The 13,374-nt window shown below is 44.0% G+C and overlaps 1 protein-coding gene across 3 annotated transcripts in view; it reads right to left on the bottom strand.

Moving 5' to 3' along the window:
• Positions 1-13,374, bottom strand: part of map3k13 (mitogen-activated protein kinase kinase kinase 13) — a 30,322-nt gene that overhangs the window by 11,513 nt on the left and 5,435 nt on the right. For 2 of the 3 annotated variants that reach the window (XM_076746175.1, XM_076746172.1), the window contains exon 2: positions 8,663-8,743. The gene's annotated coding sequence lies outside the window, so the exon portion shown is untranslated. Of the gene's footprint in view, positions 1-7,036; positions 7,456-8,662; positions 8,744-13,374 lie in introns of those variants that run through there. The other variant, XM_076746173.1, reaches the window with a different exon arrangement.

Here is a 13,374-nt window from a genome sequence, read left to right as displayed (position 1 = left end):
AGACCCGCCGTCCATGCTTAAGGATAATGCTAGCATTGGTTGGAGAATTAGAGCATGTAGTAAAGAGTTTCACTGTGTAATGCTATTAGTAGTTACAGCAGTGGTAGTTAAAAATGTGCAGAGTACAACAACTGAATAACACAACATATTTACAGTGATGAGCTTGGAATTATTCTGTCTTTTCCTTCCAAGTCGAATTAAAATACACGTTTTAAAGAGGACCAGTAATATTTCCAATTATTTGCAATTATTTTGTTTTGGGACTATTTTCAGACGTGGATTAACACACATTTGGTGTTCCGGTGAGTATTTAAAGCGCCAGGACAGTGTCTACAGGACTGAACCAAAATAAATATTATTTTTATAACAAACATGTCACCCAGTGCAACAATGCAACTCATGTCTGTACCATATTTAGTTGTAGCTTGTTAGAATCAAATCATTTTTGGTCATGTCATTTACTGAAGGTAGCCTTATCCTTTAAGAACATTTTTTGGGTACAGTTTATTTGGTTGTGCATTGCTTCTCCATTTCTATCTTATGGTGCAAAATCCTGAGCATTATAATGAAGAATGTTAACCAAAAATGTTATGCGTTATATCATAGATGTAGTTAAGATAACTGCTGAACTGTGCAACACAATCCAATGAGGTCAATCCAAACTTGCTGCTATGTTGTTTAAAGAGCCTGTACAGTATGTAGCATTTTTGTATGATTAGAACATATTACATTACATTATTCTGATGGCAAAACTTTTTGGTTGTAGTGGTAAAATGAGAGAATCCTGAAGAAAACCATCAGAGTATGCATTTCTTTGTTTTTCTTCAGTGTCCTCTGGTCAGATGTGACTGTCAGTCTCTTTTTCAAAACTACTACCGAGAGTCTGGAACCTCCAAATCCAACACATGGGGGCTGTAATTGGTTGCAACTGTAACACACACTGTGTTTTCAGGCAAACAGATGGCCATTTATACAGTCTGACTGTGCTTGTTAACCAATCTTTGCAAAAAAAAAAAAAAAAAAGCACAAAGCAGTGAATCAATTGCTTTGTAAATGCCACTTGATTTTTGCCCCCCGCCCCCCCCCCCTTTAACCCCATGAGGACACAACCTTACAAATGCAATTGAGGGGGCAGTAGAAAACAGAGAGTGAGGGACACAGAAAGAGGGAGATAGTGAGAGGCTGTACAGCGTGTACAGTCGGGAACAGGAGGGAACAAAGTCCAGGGGAGTGGAGACAGAGGCAAAGCAGTGAGGTGGCTCTGTGTTACGTGGAAGTTTTCTGAGGGGGAGAGGGCAGCCATGAAGTCCAGTTAAAACACTTTCTGTTCTGTTACACGTTATGATCTCTGTGGGGGAACACTGGCACGAATGCACCGCTCTTCCTCTCGGCATAGGTCAAAGTACAATCCCGATGCCGATAACTTTGCTGCTGAAATGCTGCAAAGCTACGAAACCAAGCGTGTGTGTGTTAAATCATACATTTATTATTTGGCATTTTGTCTTTTTGGATACTTGTTAATAGAATGAAGAATATAAAAGATATGCAAAGAGCAAGGGGACATTAAAAGTCCCTGACAAGACTCAAAGTGGAGATGCTTACAGTTACATGGTCCTCAATGCATGTACTGTATCTGTGTGTATCTACTGGGGGTAACCTGAGCGCTGTGAGAGTGTAGTGGTTGCCAGAAGCTCATCTATAATGCAGGCCTGTCTCTAAGCAGGTTGCTGAGAGTGCAGGGGAAGGAGAGAATGCTCTCTCAGGTATCCAATAAATCCGTCCCTTCCACAGCCGAGACAATCGAGCTGTTCGAGTAGAGGCCCGTGCTGTAATTCCACCCCATGGACGATTCTCAGAGCTGGGCTTCTGACGTGGGCCGCGGTGGGCGGATCTGGTCGGCTGGGCAGAAACACGCACACGAAGACACCAGCCTGCACGCACAGTAACCCCTATAACTGAGCTAAAACTGCACAATTATCTTGCCCAAATAATGACTGCACAGCACAGTCTGTCAGACAATCCGATGCCTTTCAACTTCTTCGAATTTTCACCCATTTGTTCTCCCTCTGCACAATGGCTTTCCTCTTCCCTACCAGGCAGAATCAGGGCTGAGTCTATGCATCTGCATCTGACACCAAGAATAGGAAACGGACCTCTCGTTCTTTCCCATTAATCTCTAATGGAAGATCTCTATGCGCATAGAATCCCATGAATAATGTCTGCGCCTCATCAAGAAGGGCCAAGGGTTTCATTTACAGTCATTTATTTACAGGACTTTCCGAAAGTGACCGTGACTGGACAGAAGACACTGATCGTCCCTCTGATGTTGGGAAAAAAAAAACTGATTACATGCTTGCATGAAGTAGAGAAGAAAACAATGCATATGCTATGCAGAACGGATACATGAAGAAAGGGACAGAGAGAGCGATGGAGAGAGGGAGAGAGAGAGGGAGGGAGAGAGAGAAATTATCAGGGGCTGATCCTTTAATCCCTCTACAGGCCTCTAGAAACAAGCTTGTACAAACACAGACCTTATTCAGCCCTCCCCCTCTGTGTATCCTCTACACACTTTCTTTCATTTCTTGCCTCTCTGAAGGCAACGTAATGTCAATGGTCAATAGCACAACACACCACGATAAGCATAGCTTTAGTATATGAACAAACAGAGACAGACCTCACTGGTATAGTTACTGTTACTTTATATGAGTATGTGGGTGTGTGTGTGCGTGCGTGTGTGTGTGTGTGTGCACAGCAGCTGGTGGTGCATGGGGATCAGGTTCAGAGAACACACATGCACACACACATACACACACGTCCGGGGCGTGTCTGGCAGGATCCAATAATCCCACTACTCCCAGCAATCCACTGGGGAAGGGAGTTATTCTGTGGCACTCAGCAAATGCTGCTAAGGTTGTTTAGATTGTGTTTCATCGTACTGTAGCCTCACAAAAGCAGCTGGACCTTTCACCACATATCAATGCAGCTACAGACAGACCTGTAACATTTACAGGAGGTGCTCACTGCAGTCATGCTCACACTCATGCAGCAGCATCACACAGTAGCAGCAGCAGTGTCAGCTGTGTCTCCATCACTCTGCTCCTCATTAAGGGAAGCCCTGCTGGGCCCCATAGGGGGAACCTCCCTTTAGGTGACAGCTGCGCCACCAACAAAGAACCAATTTAGCCCCTATCCTACCTCGTCATTCACACGTTACCATGTCAACACAGCATCCATCCTGACCTTCTGCTACCAGTCACACTCATTCTCATCCAACACTCAGGTTTGGAGAGGCCAAAAAGCCTGGAGGTTGCTTTTGTATCCACTAAGCCTGTCACACAGGGGAAAGCAGAGAAGTGGTCTTCACTATCTTTACTGCCATTTTTTTTTTTAAAACAGAGCACATGCCATAGCTCTTTACCTCAAAAGTAGATGGTTACAAATTTCAGTCTTATGTTACTCAACATCTGTCCAGACATTTCAGAAATCTGATTTTCACATCGTTGGACAGCTAGGGCATACAGAGATATATGACTGCAGCGCAGCGGGCCAGTTTCAAACCTTTTCACACATACTGTCCAGATCATCCCATCCTGCAGAGCACATTGCTGGAAGGAAAAGATAAATACCTGCTCTAGACTGTTTCTATCCCCCCGACATCCTCTCTTGGAACAAGAATGAATGGTGAGAGCAGTACTCATGTCCACTAACCAATACAAGGGAAAGTTTAGAGTATAAAAACAAAATAGTCTGCACAGACACAAGGGTCTGTTATCATCTGTAGCTCCAAAGTCTCTATGGTCTGAACTACACAGTCTGTTATTCTGGGTCACAGTTGAACAGCTGAACTCTGGTATCTGTACTTGTTTCCCAAGTCAGTGCAGACTATGGACTTTCACGGTCAGTGTTCGTCATGTGAGTAAAAAATGTTATACAAGACCACTTTTTTGTGAACACATGATCGTATAAAGGATATATATAAACAGCGTTTGCTTGCAAATGATTGCATTCTGCTTTTATCTCCGATTCACACAGCGTCCCCTGTTGTAAAATCTGGAAACGCATTGCTCATAGATCTCTTTCTGGTCATTGAGGTACACAAAACGATATTTAGCAATAAGCACATCAGATCCAGAGACCTCGGAAATGTGACTCTGCCAACAGAGTCGCCCAAGTCCTGATTTGATTGTTGGGATGTGGGCCGATGTCTAAATCAGCTTTCCCTCCCTACCATGGCCACGAGTCCTGCCAGAGGGGATTGGACAGCCTGCTGTAGGTGGGTGAAAGTAATAATCTGCTGGTACGGGCCCAGCGGTGGAGGGGAGAATAAACAAATTCTGGCACAGCGTTCAGGCATCTGCCGTCACATGGCTGACATTTCCCTATAATCCCCTTTTCTTCATGTTCTGATTCCCTCTGGTGACTCACCTGGACTGACTTAAATACCTGGTGGTGGCTGGAGGGGAAAGCAGGCCACAGAACAATAATCCCTGCCCTCCTGCCTACCTGCCTGCTCAGAGTTTGACTGGTGTTGCTGGGCAAATAGGAACAAGGTCAAAGCTGCTGCCAAAGGGAAAGTGCCAGGTGGGATCATCTGGAATATGCCTGATTTGTTGTGAAGGCTGGATTTCTCACAGAGAGAAGGAGGAGGAGGAGGAGGAGGAGGGCGGTCAGGTGGATGAATGAAACCGCCAGAGAGAGTTGACTGATATGAGGATGAAAGAGCGTAAAAACAAAACAGTTACACCTCGGCCTCTTCTTCTGAAGTCCAAAACATCAAAGTCTGACTGTGTGGTTTGACAAACCACATTCATACTTGCAGAACCCAGCTGACCGACATGATCTGGAAGATGCTAAAATTCAAACACAGGGTTGACATGGCTGTGAATAATTAGCACTCCACACACACACTCTCTCACACACACACACACACACACACACACACACACACACACACACACACACACACACACACACACACATACACACACACACACACACACACACACACACACACACATAACTTGTGCGCCTCAAATAGCCTCAGCCAGTACCAGCCAGAATCTGAGAAAATAAATAACTGAAGAAAAGAGTGTGCGCCATCGACACGTCACACACTCTCCCTCCAGCTTCATTCTCCCAGCCTCTCATTGAGGCTGCAGCCAGCACTGCAACCAGGACACACAGCCTCGGAAAAATCTGCAACTATAACGCATACTCTGCCCTGAAAAGCTTCAATATCGGCCCTTTCAGTCGAGCAAACGCTTTGTCCTCGGCGATGCTTAACGGTAAAGCTTTACAGAGCTCTATTTATGAATGCTAACCAGATCCATCCGGATAGATGATGAATGCAAACAGACAGAAAGGGACGGTGGGGCCAAGGAGACAGCGGAGGGAAAGAACGGCCCAGTGAAAAGTGGAGGACGAGAGGCAGCTTAGGGAGACAGAAAAGGATATGGAGGGTTATGAATGAGGGAGATGGGGAGGAACATTTTGCATCTGGAAACAGAAAAGAGTGAGCGCAGAGAAAAAATGAATGAGAGACGGGCAAGAAGGAGAAACTGCTCCTCTGCTGCTGCTGTGGCTGCTTGCGGCATGATACTGTACCGACCACGCTCCAATGGGAAAGACTCCCAGAGCGACAACAAAGGACACAAGAGGAGCCGGCTCCATGTGAACTGGGCCTGTCTGCCCTGCACGGCCAGGAGACAGCGCACACACACATACACACACAGACAAACACACTCAACACTGCACACCAGAGCAGCTGCTGCCACAACAATCCCCCTTGTGCTCTTTTAATAGGGACGGCCTGCCTGGCCCGCCAACAACAAGGGCCGAGGAGAAAGACACACACACAAAAAGTGACACAACAGACAAATACGCATATTGCAGGAGACTGGCTGTGACTGACACCATTTTAACGGCTGCAATATGAAAATACACAAGGCAACAGAGCAAAAAAAAATGGGGCATGTCATTTAAACAAGAGGAAATGGGTGTTGTGCTACATGTCCTTCCTTCCTCCTATAAAGACAGACAACAGAAAGCCAAGAAATCAATACACATTAGTGCATCTATCAGCCCCTGGGTTCATACTATTCCTGCATGTCCTTAAAACATAACACAACATGCACCTCAGCTATGTTCTAATATTAAATCCTGAGCCCCAAACAGCTGAAGTGAGACACTCTAGAAAAATAAATAACAATAAATGGCAAACTCCTCATGGATATGAATATGCAGCCATTATTTTAAATGCTCTGTGGCGAATGGGTGGATGGACGGAGATCTCCCCTCCTCCTCCTCTCCTCTAAAGCCCGGCTGCCGGCTACTCATCCAGTGCAGTTACATAAACATGCTTAGTAGCAGAGGACAGAGGTGGGCACACATAGAGCTTTCCGGCTGCCAATCCCAGTGAATAAAGAGATGGATGAAGTTGCAAAGTGTGGGAGAAACATCAAAGATGGTGAACACAGACAAAGAGAGTTAACTAAGCCAAAATGAAATACTAGACAAGGAAAAGTGAATGTGATTTGTGTATGCACACATACTGAGATAACCGTGGCTGTGCGTGATACACGTGTGCCCCGGAAAAGTCGCCTCAGACCAACCAGCATTGTAATGCCTCAGAGTATCATTTGGCTGCTACATCAGGAGGTGGAGGGCGGGTTCTGTTGGTCTATACCTTTACCTACATCTCAACCTGTCCTTCAGAGGGCACGGAGAAGTGCTGCATCAAAAAGCAGCAGCAGCAGCAGCAGCAGCAGCATCACGGCTGAGCCGAAAATAGCTCCTGCACGCACCGACGCACGACCGCTCAACACACTCCTGCAGCACTGCCTCTGAGCAAACACTGACAGCTGATCCACATACAAACAGCACACACAGACACTCATTTGAATGTCTCCTTGCAGACATGCACACACGTACATTCAAAGAAAACGCAAACAAATGAACAAGCAGGAAAGGTACCTCCACATCCCACCAGCTTCTGCTCAAATGTAAGGCAAAGACACAGCATCAGCAGATTACTCACAGCAGACAGAGCTCAGATTCATGGTCCTCTCTCAGCTCTGAGGCAGGGATGGACGAAAAAAAAAAAAAAAGCCAGGGGAGAAAGACTGATCTGACGGTCAGGATTGGAGAAAAACAACATGAAAAGCTGGGAAAGAGGGAGACAGAGGCAGGAGGATGACAGACATTCCTCTAACTCCTGCAGCACCTGGGCTGTGAGTGGGTGGCCGGCAGCATCACCGGGTCGCTGAAGACCTGCTCACGTCACACTTTTCATGAATGGAGCTGTCTGACGCAGAGAGGACGCGGCTCAAAGAGCAGAAGAGGAGGAGGTGGGGGGTGCGGGAGAGGTGGAGCCTTCTGCACAGACTCAGAGAGGAGGAGCAAAGAGAGATGAAGAGGAGATGGGAGGAGGAGAGACGGATGAGGGGAGGGGGGTGTATTTCAAAGCAGAACCAGCTGGGAACAGCAGGTTAGGCTGCGGTGGTGTCTCTGTAAGTAGGACAGACCGTTTCTGCACAAGAGAAAATCCCTTTGTGCCAAATCAGTAATCAGTTCTCTCGATGCCAGTTGTATCAACAGCCCGCGTGTGATGGCACACTGTATCCTGTATTCCTGCAGGAACTATCCATTTCTGACATTTGTGTGTGTACAATATCAGAAAATTTCACAATAAATGCCTGTTACAGTGTCCTGGAGCCAAATCTCTTGGCTTGACACGACTCATACTATACTCGACTCATCGTTCTTAGCTCTAAACACAAAAGCCTCCTTTTTCTTTAAACGCTGCACAACAACCACACTAAGGATCATCTTGCTTTGAAGTCAAGTGAGGCACCATAGAATGAATGAGTCCTCAATGACCCCAATGCCAAATCTGGTGAAACGATTTGGCATTATTAACGATGGTTAATAAAGTTACTAAGGCTGTTTATAAATCAGCTATAAATCATTCATTAGAACAACAAGCTCCCTTTAGCGCCTATGTGTCTTTTTCTAGGATGAAACGTGGAAATAAAAAATATGTTCACATTGAATAAATATCTCTTAAGTATTAGTAAATGATTCATCACTTCCTAATAAAGCCAATAGTGGCAACCTCATCCCACATAAAACTACATAACCCAAGGTCTTCTTATTAAAGTTGTGAGTTAACTGAGGTCACATCCAGCTCCACACACACTACAAACACATACCAGCACACACACAGTTCAAACCTGCTCCTGCAGCTGAATAAACTCTTGACAAGTGATTGTTGTCATCAAATTATGTTGAATCACCTACATTTTCACCACGGGGTGTAAATACTCTGCACATCTCTGCTTTTTCTTTTTTAACTGCAAACTATCAAAGAGAGTCTGTGTGTTCTCCATGTTCATGCATGACGATTTTTCCTCAAGTTTCTCATGATGCAGAGCACTCAAATATCAAATCAAACCACATGACATGAGTCCATCCTCAGGGGGACTGAGAAAGTTCAAGCTTCAGGGCTGAAGGGCAATGACGGTCGGAGAAAAATCAAAAGGTCAGAGTCAGAATGTCAGATGAACCATTCTTTACTCTCCCCAAAAGGTCATTTAACGACTCTCACACTTCCCCTGAATGTGCTGAAGTAAAACCGCTTCATTCAGCCTCTACACATACTCACCTGTCGGGAGGTTTCTGAGCATCTCACAGGTTTCGCTGAGTTCAGTCTGGGCTCCAGGTTCAGCTCTGTCTTGCTTCTCACCTGCATACACACGCACACACAGAGAGCAGGGATGAAGATACGGGCGAGTGAGACATTAGACTTTGTACAGACCGAGGACTGGCATGAATGAAGATGATGCAATGAGTTTATAATGCACATCAAGGGTAGTGCCATCTGCAACATTTTCAGGGTGACACTAAGAAACTCACTGAATGGTTGAGTCACAAGATGATCAAAAGACTGGGGGGGGTGCAACTCAGACAGAGGGAGGCTGTCTGTCTGCAGTGTATGTGTGTGTGTTTGTGAGTGGTAATGGAAGAGATTGAGACTGACTGCGATCAGAGGGGGTATATCAAAAGAGACTGATTGAGAGGGAGGTCCTGCGGGTGAAAGGAAAGGCTCCAAGAACAGATGCTCCACCCCATCCTCTCGTTACAGGCCCAAACCTCTGGGGAAGATACTGATTTGAGGGGGTGGTGTAGTAGGAAAGTAATGATGCATGGAGGGTGGGGGGTTGGGAGATGGGAGCAGCATTGTCCAATCTCCATCCTCAAGCCACACCCAGCAGGGGGGACACTGCCAGAGGAGGAGGTCTGGTATCCCGGAGGCGAGGCTGAGGGGGGAGCCGTCCAAACACAGCCTATAAATGGCGTGAAATGACAGTCAAATGAGTCACGGTGCAGAAGGCCGAGGATGCTGGCTTTAACGGAACTGACATTGATGGTGAGTGTGCTAGCTGATTTGCTCAAACTACACCTTTGTGATGCAAAGTCCAAAATCAACACATTGTCAAGCACTCTTCTGGCCCTCAAGAGAAAAAGAGCGAGTGAAAACCTGAAATTGTTATTCTTGCCATGTTGCTGCAGACACACTCCTGCAAAACACGTACACTGCATGCACACAAAAGCAGCAGGGGGATTCCCAAATATACAGCTCTAGTTAATTATTGGCAAAGAAAGAGAGCCATTGGATATCCATAGAAGCACGGAATTCAAATACCTGAGCTGTTTGCTTAGCGGGAACATCTAGCTCTGCTCTATAGCCGAAATTCCAAAGGTCAGCAGATCATAAGCCTGTGAGCTCATGTGGAAACAGGCAACAGCCACAATGTGTTACGAAAACAAGCCAGAAACACGCCCCTGCTGAGCGTTCGTAATAGAAACGAAATGCTACGATCAATTCAGTTGTGACGATACGATTTTCATGAGACGTGGCCAAAGGATGTGCTTCCGTGAAACCACAACACTGCACGAGGATTGGAAAAAAATAAAAGCATAGAAAGTACTGTACAGACCTGTGTCATCACAAAATCACGACTTGGCTATGTGCGTTGAAGCTTCTCTGTTCTAATATTAGCAGTGATATAACATTACATATTTATCAGGTTGTTTCATTTCCAGTGCTGTAACTGAAATTAGCTACTCACTCTGGTGCTGAAGAGGCTTTCCAGTGTTTTAAATATGCAGTTAATTCTTTAAAAGGCTAACTCAGCGGTGGTGCTTTTAACAAACATTGATTGTATTTACTTTAAAGTCATCAAAGCAGTGCTGATTTGTGAGGACGATCTATCAAATAATGCATGAATAGTATAATCCAAAATAAAACATGAAAAACCCACAGAAATTTTATTGAGCCATGGCTACACGAGTGTGAGCTTGAAATTCGATGTCATTCTCTCTTTGTGTACCCTCCATCCTTCAATTTTACAAAAAATATGTGAATTCATTTAACTTTAATTAAAAGTTTCCAGTAACCTTGGAGGGCGACAGACCCGGCAGCTGAAATCTGAGCTTGTTCATTTTCTACCTCGATGACGGCTTTCTCACGTAGAAACTGCCTTTCAGCACAGTGTGAGACACAGACGCTGTTTTCTATTGATCAGAAATAAAAAACAAAAAGCAAAGCTCATAATGCTGGGATTACAGAAGAGTTATTTTGTGATAATGAGAAAACAAAAAACACTCTGAAAGCACCTCTGCTCAGCCGACCATCTGCCATATTTACTTCTGCTGGAATTACATGGACAAGCCAGAATCTAATTCAAGCAAAATGAAGCAAGAACACAACATTAATGGATGGTGACAGATGTTTAAGGCTTCCCTTTACAGGGAAAAATTGGGTGTGCCATCTCCAAATGTCTTGTTTAAGAAACTTGCTCGAAAAACACTCCAAAATCTGCACTTATGTAAAACACAGACAATCAGCAAATCTTATGATTAAGGATGCTGAAACCAGAGTGTTTAGTGTTTTTGGAAAACGACTGACTCAGCGATTATCAAACCAGCTGCCGTTTCATTTTGTGTTATTAATTGACTCATTTCAGCTGTAATCCACACAGTGTCTTTAAGGTCACTGTCAAATCCATCATCATTTTCATTATATTTCCACATTATGAGTTCTAAGTCAATCGAAATGTCTGAAAAAATTCCTTACATCCACTACTTGTGCATGAAACATAACCTAAAAACTCTGTATCCAAACTATTTTTTTTGTTTTTGCGTCCTCCAAGTTGCTAAATAGGCTGTCTGATATGAACAATAGCTACTACCAGATATTGATGTCCTTGCTCAGCAGGTTTAGACGTCTTAGATGGGCAAAAAAAAAGAAATCCAGACCACTTCTTTAAATATTTCCAAAGTCTGACCTCAGTCTCTCAATTAGCTTTACTCCTGCAGTGGTCAAAAGCGTCTTGTTCTGTCTCCATCGCCGCCATGCAGACATGATGTACAGCCAGTCAGCGCTGCATGTGCCCCGGCCTCGGCTTTGAGCGCAACAGAGCTGTAAACCACACTGACTCAGCTCCGTTATACACACTCATTACTATTTCACCAGCAGCGGAACAACAGCACTGACAGCTCCTGTGTCCCCTGCATTAATAAGAGAAAAAGCACCATCGCAGCTTACAGTGGTTTACCTTTCCAATCTGCCATCGCATGCAGCAGCCAGGTACAGACACGCTGGGCCACACACACGCATCTACGATTACAGACAAATAAATAAGACCACCGTGGACGTCTGCTCAGTCTTACAGGATGCTGACATGTTCGGGTTTGTGGCTGTCACGCTGCGCTCCATGAAGCTGTGATGAAAGCACAGTGGAAGAGGTAATCAAATCTGCCAGCGTCACCACAGAAAACCTCTCCAACACAGGTGGTTCAGAATGTAAATGTGACCAGTTTTATCATGTCAGAGCAAAGTTTTGGCTTTAGATGTAAAAACAGCGTTAATCTGTGTGTTTAGCTAAAATATTTTGCTCTTTCATTTGAACTTTTTTTCTTGGTAACATTGATATTCTGTGAAAACCTCATACATGCGTAGGCAACTGTGGGACTCTTTATGCTCATTTCAGCTGAAGATCAGAAAATTGGTTGAAATTCTGAAGATACTGTTTAAAATGCATTGTTGACCTAAAACAAGGAAGTTTTCTACAAGAGCTGAGATTTTGGAGCTATCGTTATTATGAGCTAACAGGCATTAGGTTTTCCATAGAGAGTACAGAAAGTTGGAAATTAACGTCAGGTCATAGTTACAGACCTTATCACATCTGCAAAAAACATGTAGTGAAAATACAAATACAATGTTTTCCTGTTAAAAGTGAACTAAAAGTAGAAAGTCCCAGAAAATAGCACTCTTGGGTAGAGGGTCCACATCTAGAACTGTACTCAAGTGCAGCACTTGAGTAAATGTACATCATTAGAGTACAGGGTGTCTTCCATGTTTGACTGCAGAGTGCAACCTCTAAGACAACCTCTAAGATAATCAATGTGATAAACTTGGAAATAGTGTGCAAAGCAATTAGACTATCAATAAAAGTCTATCTCGGCCACTGTGATTGGCTCAAGGTCTATTGTTGGCACAGCACAGTCTGTCCTGATCTGCACAGGCCAGATACTTCTAGAAGGGAGATGAAGAGTAAAGTGAATCAGACTCATTTCTCACTCCACACTCACTTTCATGACAGTGAGCTGGTAATGAAGATATATCCCTTCCTGTTACCTGTTCAGCTACATCATACTCTGTCTTCAAATTTTACAGTAGTACTATGCCCTGCAAGCCAAAATGCAGTATTTCACAGTAGTACGGTTAACTGTGTATCTTGTCACAATAGAAATACACAATTTCAAATAAGGCAACGTATAAAATTGGTGGTAACAAAACTACAAAATACAGTTAAAAAACAAACTAAAAATCCAACTAACCTAGAAAGCAAGGACAACTATACCAAATTAAGGCTAGCTAAAGCTAGCTGGTGGATACCCACAGCTAGCCTAGTTCAAAGCTAATCTAGCTAACTTTATTCCCCCCCAAGACATTTCCTGTAATTGACAAATACCAATTTTGAGAAACAGCATCTTGGTAATTTAGCTTGTTAGCCGAAATAAATGAAAAGGGCTAAAAGCAATTATACAAATATAGCGAGCAATACCAGCTAAAGCAGTCCTGCTAAAAGCCAGTTAACGTTGCATTAGCTTAGCAGTGCTACTGTAACGTTAACTGCCATCTCAGTTTATGACTAATGGATTCATATGATTTTGGGGTCGTTAAGATGCTTTTTAAATCACACATTTCTAATCATTTATTATTTTGATTTGAAAATAATTACTAATGAAAGGTTGATAGAAAGCAGAAGTTTGTCTTCCCTGTTTTCCCTCACATTCGCTCAAGACTAT

This window comes from Chaetodon auriga, chromosome 13, assembly GCF_051107435.1.
Source record: "Chaetodon auriga isolate fChaAug3 chromosome 13, fChaAug3.hap1, whole genome shotgun sequence".
NCBI lineage: Eukaryota > Metazoa > Chordata > Actinopteri > Chaetodontiformes > Chaetodontidae > Chaetodon > Chaetodon auriga.
This window is presented reverse-complemented; position numbering and strand designations above follow the sequence as displayed.